This window comes from Ammospiza caudacuta, chromosome 9 (genome assembly GCF_027887145.1).
Source record: "Ammospiza caudacuta isolate bAmmCau1 chromosome 9, bAmmCau1.pri, whole genome shotgun sequence".
Classification (NCBI taxonomy): domain Eukaryota; kingdom Metazoa; phylum Chordata; class Aves; order Passeriformes; family Passerellidae; genus Ammospiza; species Ammospiza caudacuta.
In genome coordinates, this window is record NC_080601.1 from 30,839,805 (window position 1) to 30,852,173 (window position 12,369).

A 12,369-nucleotide genomic window follows, 5' to 3' on the forward strand; every position below is an offset into this window, starting at 1 on the left:
TGTGCCACAGGTCACAAAGCTGAGCCTTGACTGGCTTTCAGTCATCCTCTCTGAAATGACACCTTTACCCCCGAGTTCTGAGTGTTCTCAGAACAGAAATCCTGTGTGAGCCCAGGCCTGCACATCCTAGATGCAAACCAGACTGATGTTTTCTTGGCTAATGGCATTTGTGGGACTGAGCTGGGCTGGTGCATTTGGCCAGAGCCCCGGGAGGCACTGCCTGGTGCAGATTTCTGTGGTCACTGCTCTAGGAAGCTATCAATTAGCTTGTTTCTAAAAGCATGGAAAGGAGCCTTTCATGTTAAAATCACTGACAGCGCCAAGATACTTTCTTGTTATTGCAAGGGATTCTGCCATCTCCTGCCAAGAGCAGTTTATCTGGAGATTGGGTAAATGGGGCTTTAAACAGGGCTCCTCTCCCTGCCCTGTCCTTCCCATCTGAAGTAGTTTCCTGTGGCTGCTCAAACTCAGGACTCTGCTGCCCCATCTGAGTTTTATCTTTTCTGCCTGTCACCCTGGAATTTTGTGCACACAGTCCCACCAGGAGCTGGAAACAATACCTGCTGGCTATTTTACACGCCAGTGAGGGTGGCAAAGTTCCACCCTTGCTGTGACTGAGCTTTGCAGAGGTGAGGATTTCAGCCTTTGTGTGTAAAGGAGTAGCTTTCTGAAGTGTTGCTAGAGCAGCACATACTGTTTCTTTTTTTGGAAAAGCATTAGCAAGTTATAGCCCTCAGTTAAATCTCTCCATAATTTTACTATCTCAGACATTCCCTTAAGCAAAGTATGTGGGAATGCCAGTGCTCAGAGCTCCTAGCTCAGGCTGTAAATTCTGTAAATTTTCCAAACACTGAACAAAGCTGTAATTTTAAGTAGTTAGGTATTAATGAATATTTTGTTTCACTAAAACCAAATACTTAGTCAAACTTACCCTGGTGCTGCATAACTTTTGAAATCTATTCACCATGGAACTGCAATGTTATTTTTGAAGCTATCATTGCAATGACTGTCCTTGAGAACTAAATAGTTGTTCTAACACCATCTTTATTTTCCAGCAAGAAGGCAGCACATCAGGTTTAATATCCACTTTAGACTGCAGGGCTTGGGTGAGTGCATTGCTTCTGGAGTGAATGAAGCCTGTGTCTGAGATGACAGCACATAAAGTGTGAGGTGTTTTAATCAGAGCAAAGCAGACTCAGCAGTTGAATGGTGTTTTTATTGATACAGTGATTTATCATTGATGGGAGCATTGATGTGTGTCAGCAGCAGGCGTAAGCACTCCTTCCATCAAGGTCTGTGCGCCTTCCCTGCTCCCCCTTGTGCACACTGACACACTAGACTAAAGCTGTGACGTTTTCCAAGTTATCTGGGGTTGATACTGAGACACAGAGATCACCAAGAATGAGAGATAGAATCGTTTTCTCAAAACCTTAAGACATTCAGCAAGTGGAACCACAGGATAAAATATAACATTGAAATGCACCAAGCAGTGGGTAGGTGCATCAATGCCTAAGTGGCAGCTAAATCCAAAGGAAACTTGCTGGGGGCTACTGAGAAAGCCACCATTTAAATTTTTCTTTCCTTTATGCAGTTGAGTGAAAAAGATGGATTTAATTTGCATTTTTGCCATGCTCTTAGCAGTGGAAGTGCTATAAAGTGCTGTTGTTATCATAGACTCAAATCAGACGTGCATGTGGCAGAACTTCTGAGAGCTTATGAGGAAGATGCAGAGGGTGTAATGGAGTCTCTAGCAGACAGTGACAAAAATTTGCCTCACAAATTCACTGCTAAGTGTAAAATGAAACATTTACTGAATCATAACTGGATTAGTTATGAATTTAAACTATCAGGGGATTAAAATTCTTATTTACTTGAGGCTGCTGAACAGAACAATTCTCTTTACAGGAGATTACATGGAAGTACATGAAATAGAGAAGTGAAACAGGATGAATGGTATATTTTATATAGAAGTGTGTCTTTTTTCCAATAAATAGCAAGTTTGCTGAATTTTAAACAATACCTTTGTTCAAATGTTAGTGCATGGAGGTCTCAGCACCTTTGAGACTCATTTCTGGTCTGTGTGAGTGCATCACCTGTAATCACAAGATTGTATGTTTTTCTTACACACTTGGTACAGGGTCTTTCACATTCAGGGGTGGCCTGATCACCCTGACACCCTCTGGGGCCCTGCATTTCACAGCTTTTTCTTGGTAGCATAAGAGGGACTACCTTGCCACAGGCACCTGAGAGCAGGCACACATCTGTGTTCCAAGAGCAGCCTAGCTCAGGTGAACCCGTCAGAGTGACTGTTTTCCACCTTCTCCTAACATGCAGAAAGGTTATGGACTGTCTTGTACAGTGACAAGCAAAAAAATTACCAGAATTTAATTCATGCTCAACTTCTCACAGTCTCACAGGAAGCTGTATTTACAATTAAAGTGCTCCCAGGAAAGAAATAATTTGCTGTTTGCAAAAAAACCCTACAACTGACCTAGAAAACTTGTATGTTTTAGACTCAGAAATGTTTGCAGTCAAGCAAAGAAATTTTCAGGAGGAGGAATCAAGTTATCCCAAAGCAATTCTGACTTGCTGCTTTAACATTGTGAGAACTACAGGAAACAATGACACATCCTGGTGGAAAGTGTCCCTGCCCATAGCAGGGGCTGGAATGAGACAATTTTTAAAGTCTTCCTACCCAAGTCATCCCATGATTCTGTAATCCCATATTTCTGTTTTTTGTTGTTGCTGGGGCTTTGTTTTGGGTTTTTTGGTTTTGTCAGCTAAGGAAATTAGTGAGGAAAATCCCCTAGAATTACCTTCCAGCAGAGCACTTCAACAGCACATCTCAGCATTAAAGCCTACTGAGTTCCCCTCAGTTTGGGGAGACTCAATTCACTGCTAGGTTTGACTCTGATGTAAACCACATAAAGGCTGAACCCTCAGGTGGAATAAATTTTCCTGCTTCTAAGTGGGCAGTGGAGTTTATGCATTTCTCTCAGGCAGCAAATAGATGCATTTATCCCTGCATTGCTGTGCTTCTCTTGTTGATCTCTGCTGAGTTTTTTCTGAATGACCACCATGTGACCCTTTCACTCTCCATTCATCTCTGTAATTAGTTCTCCCAAGCCTTGCAGCCCAGTAACTCTCCACTTGTAGCTCCTTTCTCTCGAAAGAAAAGCAATTTAATTTCTCCTGTATTGGAAAAACAATGCTACTACCATGTACATCCCTTTCCCTTTTCTTTTTACTCTCATGAGATGTGTTATTTGCAAGAGGTTCTGCTTTCTCTATTTCACCTCCATACCACATCCCACTAATGTGGCTGTCTCCATGCTGACCACTGAAATTGTTCCCAGCAAGGTTTCTAATTATCCATTGCCAACCATCCTCAGTCTCCTTGGCCTGCCAGTTGCCTTCAATGTCCACAAACAGGTTTTTAGTTTTGAAATTTTCATTTTGTTTGCCTCTGTACTTCTCTTTATTCCAACTCTTTACATACTTTGGACACTGCTCCTTGATCGTGTCCTTGGTTGATAGTCCTCCTTCCCATTTCCAGTTTTTGGTGGAAATTCCTGTGGCCTGCTACCCTTCTTTCCCAGCTGCCTTTGCACATTTTGTCTCTGGAAGGTACAAAATTCCTCAACCATCCAAGCTGAGGAGTCAAAGCTCTCCTCTCTCCTCCAGAATGGTCTCTTTCTGCTAAAGAAGTCTCACCATTTATCTTCTTTGACTTAATAAAATGTAATATACCTGAAAACGAATCATTTCTTCATTATTTATTCATATTACACCTTTCCTTTTGCAAGCAATCTTTTGCTAGATTACAATTAATCTGGTTACAGATTATTTATAATTCTGATTACAGACAAGCCTTAGAAGTTCAGTGTTCATTCAGTTTAAACAGCTCACTGCATCCTTGCATTTGGACAGTCTCTGAATGTTTGCAGAATTTTTTTTTTCCACTTTTTCTCTGCTCTCTCTAATCTGAACATTTGTTTGAGGTTTTCTACCTCATGTCTCAATTTCTGTGTTAGCTCCAGAATATTGGCCTGCTCTCAGCTATCCAAAATGTGGCTCTGTCAGGTGTTGATTTCCCACTCCAAAGGCTGACTGAAACATGACTTTCTAGAACCCAGCTGCCAGCTCTCCCTGCTAGTATTGGTCACCTGCTGACCCTTCCATATTTCAGCCTGCGCATTTCCTATTTGTGAGATTCTATTGATTTTCAAGATACCAGCTCCAGCCTCTGGGGTTGTTTTTTAATCTTTCTGCACCATTATTTACTATTATTCTTGCAAATATTGCACAGCTAAGCTCTGAGGCTTCCCTTAATTTTTCCAAAGGATTTCCTCATCAACACTGGCAAAGCCTTCCTTACAACACTGAAATGTCATCAACTTTTAGGCTGTGCTGGACTAAGATCACTCACTCCTACACCAAAAATATCTCATTGTTTGCTGTCAGACTCTGGCTCTTGGCTGAGCTGTGCCATTTGGTGCTTGGTGTTGTCCATCAGTTGTAAAATCTCAGTGTAAGCTCTCCATGGACATGGGACTCCTCATGTGTTTACACTGTGCCATGGAATTTTTCCTGAGAACTGTGGTAATATAAAGGGTAATAACAGTTGGTATGACAGGTTTATTTCCCTGGCAGTGCTTAATCTTAGCAAAACAGCTTTTAAAATCTATTTGGGAGCCAGAAAAATAAAATAGGTGACTTGTACAAAATTTTAATTTCTGCTTCCATCATTCCAATGTCTTGATTTTGCCTACTTGTTTGTAGATAAATCTCATATTGCTTGTCCCACTGATGCTTAAGCAATGTATAGGAAAATAAATTTTAAAAAACCTTCCTGAGCTGTGGGAATTTTGTCCTTAGTCCAGGAATTCCAGAAGGCCACATGGAGTTCAGCTGAGCTGGATGTCTGTCCTGGTTCAAATCCTAAAGGATCCAAAGATTTTATCACGCTTTTTATAGGGATGTTTAATCACATACTGAAAAAAATGTTGAAGTTGGCTAGAGACGCATCTGTCTTCACTATGTTTGTTGGCTTTTTTTCTCCTCTAGTGGATGAGGAGACGATTGAAACAGATAAAAAACACAAGAGCATCGCACTTGGGGTTTGATCTGTGATGTGACCTCTGCCTTCCTCCAAAACACAGCAGATCCTACACATGAGGGAAGGGATGAGCCTTCCCACTGCGCATCTGCAGAGTCTTTGGGAAGGAAGCTTTGTGCCTGTGTTCAGTTCACAGAGAACCACAGTCCATGGTTTTGGAAAAGCCAGCAGGCTGTCCCTGCCCTGCTGGTTGTTACCCTGATCTGGGGGTCTGAGTGACTGACAAAGGTTTGCTCTCAACACCTCCCTGACTTTTTGGCACTGAACATCTGGAAGTTCACAAACAGTTTCTGGATTTAATTTGAAGGATTAAGATTGGGGCAGAGGGACTCATCCTCCTCAGCCACAGACCTCCTGTTCTGTATAAGCTGCTCCTTCCACACTTCTCCACACTCAGCATCAGAGGCTGCCTCCCATCATTCCCATAACTGCTCCTGCAGAGGGGCTCAGGCTCTCAGCTCCCTCTGGCAGGGAGAGGCCCTTGGCACTCTGGAGCACAGGTTTGTTCTGAGAAAAGGCAGCAGTGAAAGCCCTGTGAGCCCCAGGGAGAGGGCACTGTTCCCTGGGAAGCCTTTCCCAGCAGGGAAGGGAGATGTGCTGAGCTCTCCTTTGCTGCTGTCGCTGCCAGGACCTTGCTGCAGTTCAGGGAGCAAGGGATGGTTTCACCTTCAGGCTGCAGAAAACAGAGGCATTCCTAACTGAGAGCAGCAATCTGCCAGGTTTGGTGTCTCTGGTCAGTGAGGGAGGTGGAAGCCTTGCCCTGAGATGGAGCTGTGTGGTCCCTCCCTGTCAGTGAGGAATCACGGAGCATTCCAGCTGCACCACCAGCGCAACCACCCTGACAGATGGATGGTCAAAAGCCCTTTCTCTGGGGATGTTCTGCAATGATACATAAATCTTCTCTCCTCGTCTGGTTTATTTTTACCTTTAATCCTGAAGAATTCTTGTGTGATACGCTAACCTTGTTTTCTGATGTTTTATTAGAACTAACTTGCAAAGCCTATTTCCAGTATGTGTGGAATCCTGAGCTCAGCTCTTCAATGAAAGCTGCCTTTTTAACTCTTTCACACCTTCCCCTAGTTCATTTTTCTATTAAGGTCATAGAGTATCTAAGGAAAATATTGGAAGGAACAATGTGCTGTTTTTCCTTTTCTGTAAAATGGAGAGCTTGAAGTATAAAGCACTGAATACATGACATTAATTTGGGAAAGAGGCATCTAAGACCCATGCAATTTAGCAACAAAATTTAAGATATTATCTTAAGATCTTAACTTTTTTTCCAGATTCCCTAACTTTGGTTTATTTCTTTTACAATCTGAAGACCTGTAATATATATATATATATATATATATACAAAATATACCATACACATATATACCTTTCAATATTAAAAAGTAAACAACCTATATTTAATGCAACTAATATTCTAGTCAAGAATGTAAGGCTACATAACCAAAGTTGTCATAAAACACAACAGAGCCCAGGTCTTGTCCTTTATGGCAGTGGGAGAAGAGAGTTCTCAGTGATTATGTACCAGTTTCCTACCCTCTCAACCATAAATAAGTACTCTCCTTGTTGGTACTGGCTTAATAATGTACTCCTGTCTAGTCTACTTGTCTTTCCCCTGCCCCGGAATATTTATATTCTTTCTTGGATGCCCATTATAGAAGTTTTAAAAATTCTGCACTGCCTCATTTCAAACCTTTGACTGCAGATCCCCCCTCTCCAAGAGAACTGACAGCCTGTTATAAGCAGGCCTGTACGATGACAGATATGTGATTATATTTAAATGGCTCTGTCATAAAAAGCATTTTCTAGATTTTTTTTTCCTTAGGCTGGTATTTAAGAGGTTGCACTACATTTTCTGTGCTGTTAATGGAAACTCTCTGCAGTGTGAAAAAGGAATTAAAAGCCCTGAATTAGCATGTAGGTACCACTTATCCTACAAAATAAACAGTGAAAAAATGGGGAGGGAAAAAATCTGTAATGTGTCTACAAGAGCTTCTCATTGTGGCAAAAAAGTCCTGCTCAAAGAACAGATGAATTTGGATCTCACTTCCAAAGAAAGGCTCCTGCTGCTAATCTCTGTGTCCTGCTGCTTGAACTCATCAGCTTCAGAGGTGATAAGAATATGTTGTTATGCAAACTATCAAAGTTTATTTACACAACTTCTTAAAACAGATTCTTTCAGTGGTATGGCCAGGTGGTTAATGCTGATTATCAGATTTTTGGTAGTACACATCCTCCACCCTGTAAGCAAGATATTTTCTGCTATACAATGCTCTGTCATCCTAAATCTCAGGGGTTAACACACTCTTATCTTTAATCTCCTGGAATTCTTCTTTTCCTTTGATTTTAAAATATATGAGAATTTTCACAGAGCAAATCCTCAATAAACACAATGAAAAAAAATCAAATAACCTAAGCGGCTTTAAGTTCCAAATTAAAAGATGTATCAAGCAGGAATCTGGCAATGCAGTGCTGGTCTACCATAAAGTCTTTCATCCATGCAAATCCTGTGAGCACTTTGCTGCTCCCAAATTGTCAGGTGAGCTCTCTGTTCTAAATATTTTTAAGTGGCTTAAGCACTTAAGCACTCAACTCTGGGATTCCCGACTTCATGTTTCCCCAAAGGAGCTAATTTACAAAGGATGGCTGTTCATCTTCTGCTGTCTATAAAATGAGGCAACAATTTAACTGCAAACCCTTTAGAACAGCTGGGAATTGTCAGGTCTTCTATATTTTAAAAAGCTTTCCTTCTGCATGGGATATAAATCACAGAATAAAATGTATGAGGGGAAAATGGGAAATGGAGACACCACCTCAGAGGCAGAGGAAATACTGAAGATTTATTGTCAGTGATTTTCTTAAATCTGCTTATACAGCCAGGACAAGAGTTTCCAGAATGGATATGGCTGTAGTTTTTCACATCCATAGGTCAGCAGTTTGGGGGGATCTCTGGAGAGCTCAAACTCCAACTAAAGGCACTGACAGTGATGAAATGTGAGCACCAAACCCCAGGGGCTGCTGGAAACCCCCACAGTGAGGGTTTAGTGTCACCCTACCCCTGCCCAAAGTGCTGAATGTGGCAGTGGGAGCTTGGTGAGCACTGAGAGCATCCCTCAATCAGAGTCACAGGGATCAAGCTTTAACTGGAGCCCTCAGCACATCAGGGCAGCATCTTGGAAACAAAAAATAAAAAATTCTTATGCCTAAGTCAAGTCAGAGTGACTTAAAAAGATCAGCTGGACATTTTGCTGCCTGTGTCACCAGCAGGGTTATCTGAGCAAAGGCCACAGTAACTCAGATTACTTTATGTTTGCTGTGAACTAGAAAACCACAGCCTCGAGGGGCAGGAATGACAGAAACAGAGCCACCTGAATGGATTTGTGAATTCTAGGCACCTTGGAATACAAATATTATTTTCACTTCACTGTCTTTTTTGATATTACTTCCCCTAATAATGACAAGTGCCTCAAAAACTGGATTGCTTTCCAGCTAAAGCTTGACCTTTGCTGCTTTTCTCCTTCAACAAGTGACACCAATAAAATTACACAGCAGACAAAAAAAGCAAATAAATAATCCAACTGTGAAAGACTTATATTGGAGCTGTGGGAAAATATATATTGGATATGACATTCAGGAAATTATTAAATCACCACACTTGCAATTCTTGAGTGAAAGACTACAAGCAAAGTTTGCAGAGAGTTTGCAGCAGGTATGCAGAATATCCATGAACAGCCAAACCAAAATTCTGAGTGTGGTGGCATTTGGGAGCATTGAAACTCCCACAGAATATTAGATTATTTTGAGTTGGAAGGGATAATATTGTGAGTTTTATTCCTATAGATATCATTCTCTCTCAGTTTACATCTACCAAAACTCTGCTTGTTCAGAAAACAGAAATTTGTTGGCCAGAAGGTTCCTAAGTAGGGAGCAAACAAGAATTGTCCCCTTCACAGCCATATAATACCCTTTATAGGTAGTGCCAGTCTGTTCTCAGTGGCCATGCAGCCAGGCCCCTGATATAAGTCATCCAACCTGACTGGCATTTGTCTGAGTGCAGAAAGCAGAAATACTGAGGAAATTGGGAAGGGAAATGCCTTCTAGCAGGTATTTCCAGAAATGATTTAAAATATAATGCTGGAAAGACAATAACAGACATTTTTATGCAGTGCATTTCACCCCCAGATTTTGTTAAACTTGAATAGCTGCTCTCACAACTGGGGCTATTCTGCGGATGAGAGGACTGTCCCCCTCTATTCAGAACCAGGAAGAATGTGCAGAAAGCAGAGATACACAAATTAAATCCAGCCAACATTGTCATTATTTATGTTGGGAAGGTGAAAGACAGAGCAGACTTTCTAGGCTATTTTGGTAAGTGGAATGATTTAAAAACGTGGCTAGGCAACAGTGTGTACAGACCTTAGGCTGTTCTGCCAGCTCAGTCATCATCTGCAGCATCATTTGCTCTTTGGTTACTAGAAATCCTCGGGGCTGAGCACTCCAGTCATGCTGCAGCATTCCAAGTCGTTTCAGCTGGGTTTTTCTGTTTATCACAAGGACATATGCCCTCAGAGAATATCCCTGGATGAGCAGCTTCATTTGCCTTTGTGCTCTGCTCTTGGGGCAGACTGAGGACGCAATGCCCAACCTGGATGCACATCAGCTGCAGAGAGGAGTCCCTGGAGCTGCAGCTCGTCATGGCTTGGGTGTGGCACTGAAAATCTTGGCTGCTGTGACAAGGGAATGAGAGCAGAGAGGCAAGAGCTGGGGTTCCTGCTTCCCAAATCCCCATACACTTTGGGAAAGGATAGTGGTACCCAAGTGGGGCCCTCTCCTTGAGCAGGGCTGGGCTGCTGCCCCAGGAGGAGGGGAGCTCCATCATCTCAGTGCTGTGAGCACAAACACAGGTGGGTGCCTAAACATCAGTGTAGACATTTCTGCAGCCAAATCTGGACATGGGATTTGGATTTCTCTGGGCTGGGCACTTGGTTGCTCTCCAAGGCCAGACTTGCACAGCACCAGGGTCACACTCTGAATATCACCCTTAAACACAAATCCTCATTTCAGTGTTCACTGAAGTCCTCCTTGAGCTTTTAAACCTCTACCCTCAAGAGATATTCTCTTGATAAAATACATGGTTTAATAACCCTTTAAAAAATAATAAGGAAGAAAAAAAATTGAGAACCCAAGTTGTGCACAGTAAGGTCAAACACTCAGCTCCTCCTCCAAACTGAGCTCATCACACTTGGAAAATTCAGGACATAGCTGTGTTGGTCCAGCTTTCCCTTGAAGCATTTTAACCTGATGTCCAAAACAAAGCAGTAAATTAGATGAACCAGTCAGCTGAAATTCGATGTCTTCAGCTGAAACTCGGCATGTAGTTTTGCCGGCTCAGTTATAGATTTTTTGGGGTTTATGACTATTTGGCTTTTTTATTTCTGTCTCTCCCTTTTTTTTTTATCTCCTTCTTTTCTTCCAAAAAATATTACAAGGACTCCATTACAAGGAGCCCAGGAAAGCACCACCTTACTAAATTCTATAATGCAGCCAGGTGATTTAAATATTCTAGACCCTAGAGACATTTTCTATTAAACTTACAGGTTTCTTTCTTTCTGCCATTGGAACATGGTTTTAAATGTAAAAGTATTTTGTTTCTGAGGTGTATGGAAATGAGTGTAATGTGGAAATTCACTTTGCTCAAATGAAGCTAAACAAAGCATTAGAAAAGATACAAAAGAATTGATCAATGCAGGGACATCCACTTAATTTCCATTGCTGAGTTTTGGCACCAGAGAAAGAGTTTTTCTCCATGTAGGTCTTACTTCTAACAGTGAATAATACAGTATATTCTGAAGATTCAGGTTTTACCAGTGCACGTTTTAGGAGTCACTTCACATCAAAGTTAGCAGTGCATTGCTTAGGATTACCAAGGAAGGTTTGATACAGCTGGTTTGTTACCTTTCTTTTTTCACCTGGGCCCTGTAGTGATGATACCAGCACTTTAGAAAGCTCTGTGTGCTGTTTCTCATAACATTTGGGATATTAGACCTTCACTTTGCTTGTGGGCCATTGCCACCTTGAGAGGAATGGCATGGCCAAAGGTTCTTGGGCTGTCACTCCGTTCTCCATCCTCAGCTGGTCTGAGAGCACTGCTGGCTGCCAGGGACAGTCAGAGCTGCTCAGAAATTGTAAAACTGCTGCTCCTTCCCTGGCTTCTGGATTTGCTGGCTTCTTGCTAGCAATTCCAAAGAATCCATGGTTCTCCAGTCCAGACAGAAATATTTGCCTCTCTTCTTGAACTCGCCATGATTTCAGCTCAGATTTCCTTCAATGTCAGTAAGGGAAGCAGAAACAAATAAACGAAAAATATGAACTTTTCTTGGGAGGAAAAATCAGCTAAGGCAGCTTTCTAAGGAAGCAGAAACCAACTTTAAATTGGCTTTCTTAAATTCAGCCTTAAGGCTTTGCCTTCAGTTCTTTAGGTCACATGAACACCAACAACATTTCTATAGAAATGGTTGGTTCCAAATAAAACCCCAAAAGAATAACAGCATACAAAGGAATCATCATGTGGCTACAAAGGAAGGTTTGATTTTCCCAGAACCATGCATTTGAAAGGTTTCCTGGGAGTGATGTTATTCTATTCTTTTATCTCTATACCAAGCGAGTGAGAATTAGATGTATCCTTTCATTCTTACAGTCATTTCTTAATCAAGATGGAATCTCAATCTTATTTATTACAGTGAAAATACAGAATACCCCCACTTAAAAAAATAGTACAAATACTATTCCTTTTGCGTACAAAACACAATAATCAATGCACTAATGGTGTGTATATGTCTTAGCTTATATACAGATGTGTCCTTCACATCTCCTTAAATATTTCTTCAAATATTAGTGCATCAACTCCAGCTGTATCCTGGGTATGGCTCTCTCAGAGGGGTGTACCTCAGGCACTGAGCTGTGGAGGGAGAAAATAACAGCCTCACAAAAAGAAAGGTTTTAACAGAATTCAGAGTGGAATCCTTATCTCCTTCCCAGCCCTTCCTTTTATTGTTGCGCTTTTTTCTTTCCCTGACTCATGGAACAAAAGAAATATAGCTTGATGCAGATCTTATCTTCTGCAGAGTATCTGTGAGACAGCAGCTCCACAAAGCCACTGTCCTTTACACAGCCAGAGTGACTCACTAGCTGTGTCAAGGGCTGTTTGCTCTTCTGATCTGCTCCTCCACGGAGCTGCATCC